Source organism: Bos indicus, chromosome 19 (genome assembly GCF_029378745.1).
Source record: "Bos indicus isolate NIAB-ARS_2022 breed Sahiwal x Tharparkar chromosome 19, NIAB-ARS_B.indTharparkar_mat_pri_1.0, whole genome shotgun sequence".
In the NCBI taxonomy this organism is placed as follows: domain Eukaryota; kingdom Metazoa; phylum Chordata; class Mammalia; order Artiodactyla; family Bovidae; genus Bos; species Bos indicus.
In genome coordinates this window covers 60,228,217-60,240,470 of record NC_091778.1, presented here as the reverse complement: position 1 = coordinate 60,240,470, position 12,254 = coordinate 60,228,217, and the positions used below count along the sequence as shown (strand labels likewise).

Sequence of the window (12,254 nt, the reverse complement as noted above, 5' to 3'; positions counted from 1 at the left end):
TTAGTTGACTGATACTGACACATCTGAAGCTTCCCAAGTACTCTGGGCCTCTGACGAGTGAAAGGCTTGCATGCCCAACAAGGAAAAGGCAGGCTCCGCAGGTGTGGCATGCTGCCAGGGGCGGGGCAGCAGAGGTGTTGAGTTTAGGTAGGAAACCGAACCTGGCTCTGTCGTTAATGACCATCCTGTCCACACCTGAACATAAATTAGCCACACCTGGTGAGGCTCCTAACGCTCTGAGCTCCAAAGGTGATGTCACTGTGCATATATACCCTCCATTAATCAGAGCGAGTGTGTGCGTCTGTGTGTGCGCTAAACAGGGACCAGGGAATCGTGAATAATTTGCACTGTGTGCTCCACACCACCTCTGCTGAGCCTTCTCATCCAAAGCAAACCCAAGCTCAAATGCTGTGCTCCTTTTAAGGACATCACTGTTTGTTCAGCTTCTTAGAAACAAGCCTGAATTCTAATTAGCTTGCAGTTAGAGGCTGCAAAATGGTAACTTGATCCTCACCTAAATTTTATCATCTGTTTCCCATCTTCAAAGCGAGTCGCTTTGCTTTTGTCCTGAGAGACAGTGATGCCCGCGACCTCGTTTTGTGTTTTGTGTCTCACAGAAACAATGCTATTGGCGAGGGGTGGGGTAGAGGCAGACACAGCACTGACCTGAGGAGTCGGGACAACTCTCTGCCCTACATTTCATCCCCAAGGGGATGACTCCAGGGAAATACGGCGTCGTGTCCTTGATTACAGAGGGGACCTACTTAATCAGGGTAGTCCTGTTACCTCTTAAAATGTTTACAGTTTCAGAGTGTGCAGCACAGGTGAGCAGATAAAAGTGATGAAAGAACGATGAAGGCACATTTATCTAATATTTGGAAACGGATGCATTTTTAAAAATGATTTTATCATTTTTATTTTTTGGCCATGCCACTCGACATGTAGGATCTTAGTTCCCCAACCAGAGATCAAACCTACACCACTGCATTGGGAGCATGGAGTCTTAGCCACCACACCACCAGGGAAGTCCTGGAAGCTGATGTGTTTTCAGCATCTCCCAACTCATCAGATTCTGTCCACTGCCCGCAAGTTAGGTGAGCAGTTCCTATCAGCCCGCTTTACAGGTGAGGAGAGAAGAATGGGAGGAGGAGAGTCACTCTGACTGGCATCACAGCTCCACCCAACTAACTTTCAAACTCCGGGTTAGTTTCTCCATTGCTCCACTTGTGTGTGTCTCCACATGTGAAATGGGGGGAAAGGACAGTCGCTACTTTTTCCTTCAGGCAAGGCTTTATTTATCAGGGTCCCTGCAGCAGCAGGGGAAGGGAGAACAAGCAACAGGTTCCCTTGCCTGCTCCCCAAAGCAGGGAGAACTGGTTCCTTACCTGGGGTGAGGGTAGGGGTAGCTTCGGCGGTTTGCCCACCCTTAGGCGGCGCTGTGTGCAGGAGGCTGTGTGGTGCCCTGTTTTGCCCCCACCCCTTAGGCGGCGCTGTGTGCAGGAGGCGGTGTGGTGCCCTGCTTTGCCCCAGGTTTCTCTAAAGTGGCATTTGTGGTTTTTGTTCTCTTCATATCCTTTGTCCAGAGTTTGTCCCAACTGCGCACGCATCTCCCCAGGGAGACTCTGACCCAATCTGACGGTTGGTTACGGAAAGTTGTACTTTCCCTCATTTTACAAAAACACATCCAAAAATGTATGGGAGAAAAACAGGAGAAGTTCGACCCCTTCCAGGCTATTGGTAAAATAAGCCTTTGGGGCGCCAGGCACCGTGTCCTTTATGTTGCACACATTGTCTGATTCGCTTCCTGTGAACAGGGTGACAACTGTACTGGTGTGTGCAGGAATGAGGCGTTATCTAACGCCCGAGGTTTTCACAACTAAAACGGGAAGAAGCCTAGGCAAGACCGACAGCTGGGCAGCTGACACAAGGCGAGGACTCTACCCACCCGATTTGGCAGGTGAGGGAACTAAAGTCTGAGGATTCCCAAGGTCGCTGCTAGACCAGCTAACTAGTCTAGTTGGGATCCTTAAACTGGTATAAAACAGTAGTTAGAATGAGCCTCTTCCTGTGGGACAAAGCTATAGCACGTCAGCAGAGCTTGTCAGTAGCTTTGTCTATAGCTACTGCTCCCCTTACTAGAGGGCTTCCCTGGTGGCTCAGTGGTAAAGAACCTGCCTGCCAAAGGAGACGTGGGTTCGATCCCTGGATCAGGAAGATCCCCTGGAGAAGGAAATGGCAACCCACTGCAGGAATCCTGCCTGGAGAATCCCATGGACAGAGGAGCTTGGTGGGCTACTGTCCATGCAGTCACAACGAGTCGGACGTGACTGAGCACAGCACAAAATTCTCCTAGACTGTGTTTCTGGACTGTTGATGCTGTTATTCTCCTTCTGTTATTAGGCTTCCACGATATTTAGGGCACAGTCTCAATTGTTAATGAATAGACTTTTGTTTCTTAACCAAGTTCGTTCTACCTCTGAGGAAAAGGAAGTGACATTAGTATTACCAGCTCCGAGAGAATCAAGACTTGATTTCCTAAGGAAAAATGTGCACTAGAATCCATCTATTTCCCCACGAAGGAGAGCTCAGCCTGCGGGGACTTTCTGTGGATTATCATTTCAGTGGCCACGAGTAACCCTCCAAAGGCATTACCCTAGCTCTTACACACTTGCCAAGTGTATTTCAAGGTTACATTACCACCGGCTCTCCTGCCTCTATAAAACAAGCTCGCAGAGTAGGATCTGCAGGCTGTGTGAACCAAGAGTCACCATCTCAAGTTAGGAGGAGGCCCAGGAAAAAAGGTTTCACATAGAAAAGGATTTTCCAATTTCCCAAATAATTGTTCATGAATGAATTTACTTAAGCAAGAGCTTAAGTGTATTTCAAAAGAAACCAGTGATCATAGCTGTGAGATGAACACTGCATAAATTTAAAGGCTACTTGGGGACACTCTGAAATCCCAAGGCAAAACTGACTTTCTCGATTTGATGGAGGAATAGGGCCAACTGAGAGATTAGGCTGATTCTGTTTTTCATGAGTCATTTTGTCTGTGGATATGCCTCGCAAATTAAAACACACATAAAAAAATCCCTAGGTGTGAGGTGATTAAAGTTTCAAATCTGGTCATTTGAAAAAATCACAAAAGTGTTGGATAAAAGCCACAATGTTTGCAGGATTTTATTTTTCTTTTTAAAATCCTAGGAGCTGCTGAGCTTATAAAAAAAAAAATCTTGGTTCCAATAAAAAGTGAAGCCTTTTGGAGAGAGTCACTCTCTTTGATATCAGATGTATTTTAGTCTATAATTTTCCACTCTGGCTTATGCGAATGTCTAGGCTTGATTCCATCAACTCATTTAATCTGATTTCATAAAAAAAGCATGTTTTCTGTTTATCTTTGTCCAAACTGAGTGCAATCTGTGCTTTCTAGTTCTTCTAACAACCTCAACTTTCCAAATTTCATATCAGAATGCCTGTGTGGCTTGGTACTTCTATGCTTGTCTTGACAGGTTGGAAACTGCATGTTCATAGTGAGAAAATTAAGTTACTACTCCCAAAGACACCCAGTTACAAAACTGTAATTTAAAAGCACATCATCACTTTAATTTATTGCAAGTAGGTGAAGGGTTTGGGGGGTAGGGCTAGGAAGAGAAGTTAATACAAATGAGTGCTGAGCTACAAGTTCCAAAATTAACCGAAAACTTCCCCAAATGTTTAATTTTCATATACAAGCTAGTTACTGAATTGGAGAAAAGTTAGCATTCAACACAAGCTCATTTGAAACCAACCAAATCCAGAAACTTGAATTCACTTATTATTACGTCTATTCTGTGAAGCTGAGAAAACTATTTCAGGGAAAGTACATGGTCATTTGGTCACAGGAGTTGAACATTTCAATACAGCATAACCTCCAACCCTACATACAGATGAAAACACTGAGGACAACCTCTTGTTTCAACTAATGATCCTCATTCTGTTACAATTTGGCCATGAGTTTATAAAGACATCTTTCACTTTACTATATCCATCATTACTCCAAAGAGATTTCCAACATCCAATAAATGAACAAAATACTTTTTTGGATTACAAGCACTGGCTTCCCCAAAGCACTTGCAAAATTCTGTTTGTCAGTGTCTCAATTTATATTTAGGACCAAATCCTTAACACTCAGAAAGTCAAGTCCTGAAAAAAGTATTAATTTCTACCACCTAACCATATACACACAAACACAGGCACACACATGCACACACATTGCAATAGCTTCCACAAAAGACTACACTAGGGAAGAAAAAACGAACAGTCTACCACATCTCATGAAACAGACTCAAGTTCACTCTTCACGGGGAATAAACATTTAAAAAGTAACCCAAAAGGTTCAGATTAAAGGCAATACTTTTCGTTATTCGTTTGTTTTTATTTCCAGTTCCTCGTCAGTTATAAACTTTGGCCTTTCAAAAACGAGTCTACTTGTAAATGAGAGTGATGAGTTGGCAGTTGAACCCGGGTCTGGCCATTCCACCTGAGCAATGACGAAAGAAACGCTACAGAGGCTTGCAGAACGGTTTTACTCCCCCGTTGGCAATCCTCCTGTCCCCCTGAGACCGTCTTAATTACAGGGTAATACTGGAAGTATTCTTCATTCACAGATTAATTAGCTGATGCCTACGCAGCTATTTGAACATAAAAGGCAACATGTAAATCTATAATTATTCGTCCTCAAGCTAATGATCATTTAATTAGTGTTTTCTGTGCGTTTAATGGTCCATAAAGAAAAAGACAGTTTGGGGAAGGGGCTTCTATCACTGCTCTAAGATGTTTAGGACTATAGATCTAAGTGGAACGAAAGGTATTTATTTACTGTTCAAATACAGCTTTTACAATTAGAGATTAATTAGAAATTGCCTCTCTCCTTTCCTCATGACTAAGAGTATAGGGAACTGAAAATGAAGCATGGCTTTTGGCATCATTTGCCTACTTCCAGAAATAGGAATCATAGTTTGCATCAGACTAATCTGATGTTTTATGACAAATCCAAAGATCTACCTGAGGTGAGGTGTACAGAGCAGAAAAGATGTTAATTCCAGGGTGTTTGTACAAGTTATGAAGGCGCTTCTGTACTCTTAGTAAAGCAGGATACTAGTTTCCTAAACAGGACGTCATGGCCAAGTTGAAAGTCATCAGATAAAGCTAAGTGTTTTGCAAAATACCTGCATTTGACCTTCTGACATGGTTTTCTAACTGTTTCCTTCTATAATTCCCCTACTAGATGATACAACCAAAGCCAAGTATTTGGGTGTATAATCTTTCTATTTTTAGCCTTATCCAGCCACTAGTCAGTATTCATTAAATGGGTTATAAACAGACTAGAAACAAGAAAAACTAGAAACAGTCACATATAACTCAGATGAGCAAATATGCTTCTGAGCATAAGAATTATTCCTAGGAACTTAAAAAAAATACATTACGTCAAAGAAATGTGACCAGCTCTGCCACATGTTCTCCACTCAGAGGTCCCTGTTGTGATGCTGGGTCATCAACACAAACATCACCACAAGGAAACTGTCCAGAAACCGTTCTCAAGTAACCTGGCACTGAAGCAGTCGTTTCGATTCATCTAATCAGTATCAGCATCATGGGAGTTCCCTGGTGGTCCAGTGGTTTAGACCCTGTGTTTCCACTGCAGAGAACATGGGTTCGATCCCTGGCTGGGGAACTAAGATCCTGTGTGCCACATATAGTGCAGTCAAAAAAAAAAAAATCTCTATCAGGTGACTTCTTCAAGACAATTTTCACAGTCACAAAATGGGGCAATTGTCACAATCAAACGGAACGATCATAAACCTAACAGAAAGAAACTATTCAATACATGTCCATGTATTCACATCAGCCGTTTCTACAGAAATTTCAAGAAATAAAAAAAATTAGAAATTTACTGAAAAGAAGTAGAGCCTTACCTTCCCTGGACAAGAATTTCCTTTGCCAACTGATAATTCAAGTAGCACAGAAGCAATACTGGAGAAAAAAAATACTGACATTTTTGGATAGTAAGAGGCACCTATGCTTTGGAAAGTGCTGTAAAATTAAACATTCAAAGAGAGTTCTTAAAAAAAAAAGCAGTTATAAAGATATGTTGTATTCGTTTTTTATCAAAAGGAGAAAAATTAAAAGAATACAAATAATTTAACAGTGGAATGGCTTCCCTGGTGGCTTAGACAGTAAAGAATTCACCTGCAATGCAGGAGACCCAGGTTGGATCCCTGGCTCAGGAAGATCCCCTGGAGAAGGGAACGGCTACTCACTTCAGTATTCTTGCCTGGAGAATCCCACGGACAGAGGAGCCTGGTGGGTTTCAGTCCATGGCATCACAAAGAGTCGGACACGACTGAGCAACTAACATTTTCATTTCTCATAGTTGGGAACATGATAATAATGCTCTTTGAAATTTGACAGCATTTTACTTAAAAAAAAATTTAAGTAATAAGTGAAAGATGAGTATGTTAAAGTACCCAGAAGTCTACTCTGTTTTTCAGAAGGACGTCTCTCACCTTCCTTTTGGGACTCCTGGTAGGATTTCTAAATTCAGTGCCTCGAAAATCTCTGTATCTATACCAGACACCACAGAAGCGTCAGGCATTCCTTACCGAATAAGCTGGCAGGGCAGCAACATTTGACCAGGTTACAAAAATACGTGTCTCAAGAAACTCTGTTGGGAAGGTCCTTGCAAAGGATGAGCGTGCAGCACCTACGCTGGCTTTGGACCCACAGGTGAGGCACAGAACTCACGAAACATTCCCCCTGAACTTTGTGACCAGAGTCCTGCCCACCTTAGCCTCCAACTTCCCTTCTTGTCCTGCTCTATTTTAGATTTTTTTTAGTGTGGACAGTTTTTAAAGTCTTTACTGCATTGGTTACAAGATTGCTTCTGTTTTATGTTTTGGTTTTCTGGCCTGGAAGCATGTTGTATCTTAGCTCCCCAAGCAGGGATCAAACCTGCACCCCTACATTGGAAGGTGAAGTCTTAATCACTGGACCCCCAGGGAAGTCCCTTGATCTGATGTGTTATCACCAATTTCTACAGTGTATAAAAAAAATCTTGGTCTCTGAACCTGAAATGTAAGATAACAATAGAAAATATATTTCAGTCTGAGTAAAATATCAGTTTTTAGAAGGCAGGCCTGAATCTGTTTAAAACGAGGCAGGAGAAAATCATATTGCTAATATAAATTACTTGAAACTTACACCAAGGAAAAAGCTTAATAAATAAATCTGAGAACTGCTGTCTAATATTTTTCCTTGGCTCCTTTTCTGAATATTTATGCATTTGCTCAAACTATGGATTTTTAAAAATCCAAAAACAGAGCAAACTTTTTTTTATCATTGATGACATCATTTATTGCCAAGTTTCCTCCTCTTTTTAGAGATACAAAAACATACAACAAACAAACCTAATCAAGAAATGCTAGACTCTGGGACATCTGCTTTGCATATTAATTGGTAAAATGAGATAAAATGTGCTAGTGCCTGTTTTCAGAAGTCACAGGCATTCCGAAATGCAAGACAGACTCCTTTTATTAATAACAAGGGAAGCCAGGCGAAAGAGGGCGAAAACCTAAGTAGTTCACACTCCGACAATTAAACAACAACCGTATTTCGTGAAGACTCTGACTCCAGACAGCTTCGCTGTCCTCCTCCCCACTTTTTTATTGGAGTCTCTGAAACCATTTTGCTTGGGGGAGAAAGTAGATTTTAGTAGAGTGGGAAAAATGCCAAACATCCATGGCAACTTAGAATTTTTCCACTTTCTTTACATGTTCAATTGAGACCTTCATAAAATTATAAATGAAAGGATACATTATGAGCACTTTCTTTGAAGGGGGGAAAAAAAGGGTCTTGCCTGGAAGTAAAATTTTGGAGTCTATATCCTGCTTCTCTAGAGAACACTTGGGAGATTTCTCTGCCAACAGCAGAGCCCCTGAAACAGCTTGTCTTTGCCTTCAGAATTCTAAAAGGTAGGCCCACCGATTGTTCCCCAATAGTGGATGAGGCATTGAGCAGCAGGAGGGGGCTGGAAAATACTGGACTCTGTGTTGGTGTCTGGGGGCTGAGGTCAGTGTGTCTTGGCGCCCACTGTCCACCCCCCTGCCCCCTCCCTCCGTCCCTCCCCCACCACCAGGGATTCACTCCTGTTTACTTTGGGGAGACTGCAACTTCTGTTTCTTAACGTTTAAAAGAACTTTAAAAGCTTATAAAAAGGCTCTTAAGATTTCTTGGACACCGAATGCCTCTTACAGAACAATATTTTGATGAGTTAAGTGTAAATGAATCAGAAACCTACGTATTAAATTTCCCTTGACATACACATCAGTTTAAAAAATTAATGGAAAAAGTGCCCAGGGCTCAAAGTGTTCGGGGTTTTCTCAAACCCAAAATGCTTGAACATGAAGAATGATATTCTGTTTGAATCAGCCTGGTTTGCTGATTCTTTACCACCCCCCCCCACCCAAAAAAAAAAAAAACCCTCCTTGTAAGGGAGGGGGTAGCATTTCCGGATGGTGACTACCCTGGGACATGCCCCTTTCCTGGTCCTTACTCTTGGGTCGAGGCAGAAACCAAAGGCTGAGCTGACACTGGAGAGATGTCCAGCCTCTGTTCACTGCAGGTTGACCCTAAAAGCTTTCCCCCCGCCCCCCCAAGACGTAGGAAACTAAATAAACAATCACAGAAGACCATAAATCACTGACAAAGATATTTAGATTTGAAACAGCCCTTAAAAAGAGAATGTGCCACAATTTGTCCCTTAAAGATTAGCTCGGTCCTGGGTTCCGTAACTTTGGATCCCATGAGTTCTGCTGATAAAGAGTCCAAGGGTCAGAACTTAAGGACGGGTCTAGTTTGGGTGTTTTCTTTTGTTTAATGCTTATTGTGGGTCCAAGAAAACACCCAGAGAAATATCTACAACCCCAAAACCTAAAAGCAGACTGGATTTCTAAAACCACCCTCTTCTGAATTTTTTTTTTTTTTTTTTTTACTTTTTCGATGCTTTAGGTTTTGTTTTGTGAATAAAGGACCATACTTGGTGAGCAGCCAACTGTGCAAAGTCACTTCAGTCTTGTCAAACTCTTCACAACCATATGGACCATAGCCCACCAGGCTCCTCTGTCCATGGGATTCTCCAGGCAAGAATACTGGAGTGGATTGCCATTTCCTTCTCCAGGGGTCTTCCTGACCCAGGGATTGAACCTGCGACTCTTAAGTCTCCTGCACTGGCAGGCAGTTTGTTTTTGTTGTTTTTTACCACTAGCGCCTCCTGGGGGAACAGCTGATTAGGAAAACTGAGCAGGTGAGCAAGATATCAAAGCTGCCTTTATGCGGCCTGATCATTTGGGGAGGTGGGGCCCAGATATTACAATTGAGAGCAACTGCTAACTTTTTAGGGGAAACAATCCATGTGCCGAGCTGTCCACAATCATGGTAGTGCTCCTGAGGAATCAAGGGACCTGGCCTTGAGCATCTGTATCCTCAGAACTAACCTCGGCGGCCAACAAGGCAGGGTGATGGCTCTGAGCTCGAAATCCCCAAGTTCCCTCTCATTTGGTTAAAGTACAGGAAAGCTTTCTGCGAACCGCAATGAGCTGTCTCTAGAAGCTGTTTTTACTGTCAGTTTCAGAATTCACACTCTATCTCCTTCAGAAGAGTTTGCGGCCCTGGGGTTTCAGAGGAGGCCTATCCACTCTCCAGCTCAGCAGTGTAGATTCAAGAGAGAGCTTGCTTAGAGTGGATCTAGACCTCGCTCATCCTTTCTCTAAGAAGTGCTCTCTCAAAACCTGGGTGGGGCCTTGAGGGATGGGGAAGTGACATTTACAGAAACACACATTTTCAAGACAGTGTTTAGCCTTATTCCGCTCCGAGCATGTGCTGAATACACGTTTGTCGAATGAGTGAGTGGGAAAAGGGTAGGCCTTTCCCAGGAAACTTGTACGGATAATGAAAAGTTAAAAGACATTAAAGACAGCAAAATGCAGACAACTGTGCAAAGTCACTTCAGTCTTGTCAAACTCTTCAGGACCATATGGACCATAGCCCACCAGGCTCATAGCCCTCCACCTCAACAGCCTCCCCTCGCCAGACCCATCCTCCGCACGAAAGAGGAGCAAAGGAGAACTGTTGCCACAAAGCCCATTAACAATCCCCAGGAAATAAAAAGAGTATCTGGGTAATAAAAAACAAAACCTTACCTTTTTTGTTGTTGTTTTTTTTCTTGCCTTTTCTTTTGTTCTTAGTCTACTTTCACTGACTTACAGGGAGCGGCATGGAAAAGCCTCAAAGCCAGAAATTTCTAGCACAAAGTGGCTGAGTGAAATTCCAAGTCAAGATGGCGGCGGACCGAGTGCAGAGACGCTGCAACTGGCCACGCGAGAACTCCGGCCCTTCCCGCGAGAATTGCGGCCGTTCCCATGAGAACTCACGAGAACCCCTTACCCCAGGGTCAGGAGCCCTGTGAACAGTGCCACGCACCGCCGAGCTGGTGAAAGAAAGCTGAAGTTGCAGCCTCTCTGTTCTTGTTGATAGAGATAAAGCTTTCCATCGCTTCTGATCTGAACACAGTCTCTACTGGCTCCATGGACACCAGGCAGGAGGGCCCTCGTTGGGGCCTGACTCGAAAAAGCAGGTAACAAACCTACAAAGCAATGAGATGCCCCGCCCAAGCAAGGCCTCTTTGTCTTTTCTGTACCCCTTCCTCGTGGCCATCAGTTCTTAAAAGCTCCTAACTCTTTTTGCAGAAAATGTAAAGAAAAGGGAAAGCAGCAATAGTAACAGCTTCATGCAGATCCAGAAAATAGGGAAGTTGCTAGAAGGGTGATAAAAAGCTTGATTGCATCTCTGTGAGAACTGGAGTCTGGAGATAATAATATCAGCAGAGAAGAGGACAAGACATAGAAATGACCAGTGCCAGCACCTTCTCTCACAGTTCCTTCCCAAGAAATTCTCAAAAACAGACAGAAGTAGATAGGGTGTTCCTCACCCAGAGACGTTCCTTTCCTTTCCTAAGTTACTGAGGGTGAATCGCTTCCCTCAACCTGGGCTTCTCTTGTTCCACCTGAAAATTCAGAAATCTAGAGCCTTCCCTGCCTTTTAAGGTTTTCTTAGTTAAAGGGGCTAGAAAGGAAAAGCAGGCAATCTCTGAGTTGCCAGGTGCCCCTTATTATATGCAAATTTGGAGGCCCATCTGGCTCCTGGAATTTCCTCCCAGGCCTCTCCACATTCTCCCCTTGGGGAGTGAAATTCATTTCAATGCTAGTTAAGACCCACCTTTCAAATTATTTAAGGCAATTAAACATGTAAAATTTCCTTATCAGGCTTACAACGATGCTCTGGATGATATGAACAGCTTCACCTGCAAGTAGTCTTACAATTCCCAACATCAGTGACGTCTCTGATGGGTAAGAGAGGCCAGCCTCTGCTTATTTTCTAAAGAAAAACGAGAGAAAATAGAAATGAATGTGTTGTGCTAAGTTGCTTCAATCCTGTCTGACTCCCCTTGACCCCGCGGACTGTAACCCACCATGCTCCTCTTGGCTGTGGGATTCTCCAGGCAAGAATGCTGGAGTGGGTTGCCATCTCCTTCTCCAGGGGATCTTCCTGACCCAGGGATGGATCTGCCCTGTCTCCAGCATTGGCAGGCAAGTTCTTTACTACTAGCACCACCTGGGAAGCCCACATGAATATGTATAATCATATATAGTATGATTATGTTAATATATATGTACTTACCATAAAACAACTCAAGTTGACTTGAGTTAAAACTATTAAAACTTTGAAATGATAAAAAAAAACTCTATTAAAACTTTGAAATGATAGAAAAAAAAAGGACCTACCTCTCCCCTAGGGGGAATCTATGCAAGTAGAAAACTAGTAGAATAAAGCAAAAATGAGCTTTCAAGATCTAGAAGATAACCTGCGGAGGAAGGGCATCCCACCTTCCCATTGCTCTGCCCTGCCCTGTACGGACTGTAGGATTGTAGTTGATGGAGCCAGACTGTATTTGGATTTGCATATTTGCTCAGAAGAATAGCCACAGAAGGTCTAGAAACTCAGCTGGTGTTTGACATAAATCTTGGGGCTTGGACCACACCCCCAGCCCCAGTCCAGGACCTGATGTGAATTGCACAGTCGTGATCCCTTTGCCTTTGATATGGAAGCTGGCCCTTCGCACTGGGCTCTTGGTGCTAAAGAAAACAGCCCTTGCGGAATCATAT

The 12,254-nt window shown here is 43.2% G+C and overlaps 1 long non-coding RNA gene across 4 annotated transcripts in view; it reads right to left on the bottom strand.

The window, feature by feature from the left end:
* Positions 1-10,710, bottom strand: part of LOC139177661 (uncharacterized) — a 272,522-nt gene extending 261,812 nt beyond the window's left edge. For all 4 annotated transcript variants that reach the window (XR_011562201.1, XR_011562200.1, XR_011562202.1 and 1 more), the window contains exon 1: positions 10,233-10,710. This is a non-coding gene — a long non-coding RNA (uncharacterized lncRNA). The remainder of the gene's footprint in view (positions 1-10,232) is intronic.
* Between the last annotated feature and the right edge of the window lie 1,544 nt (positions 10,711-12,254).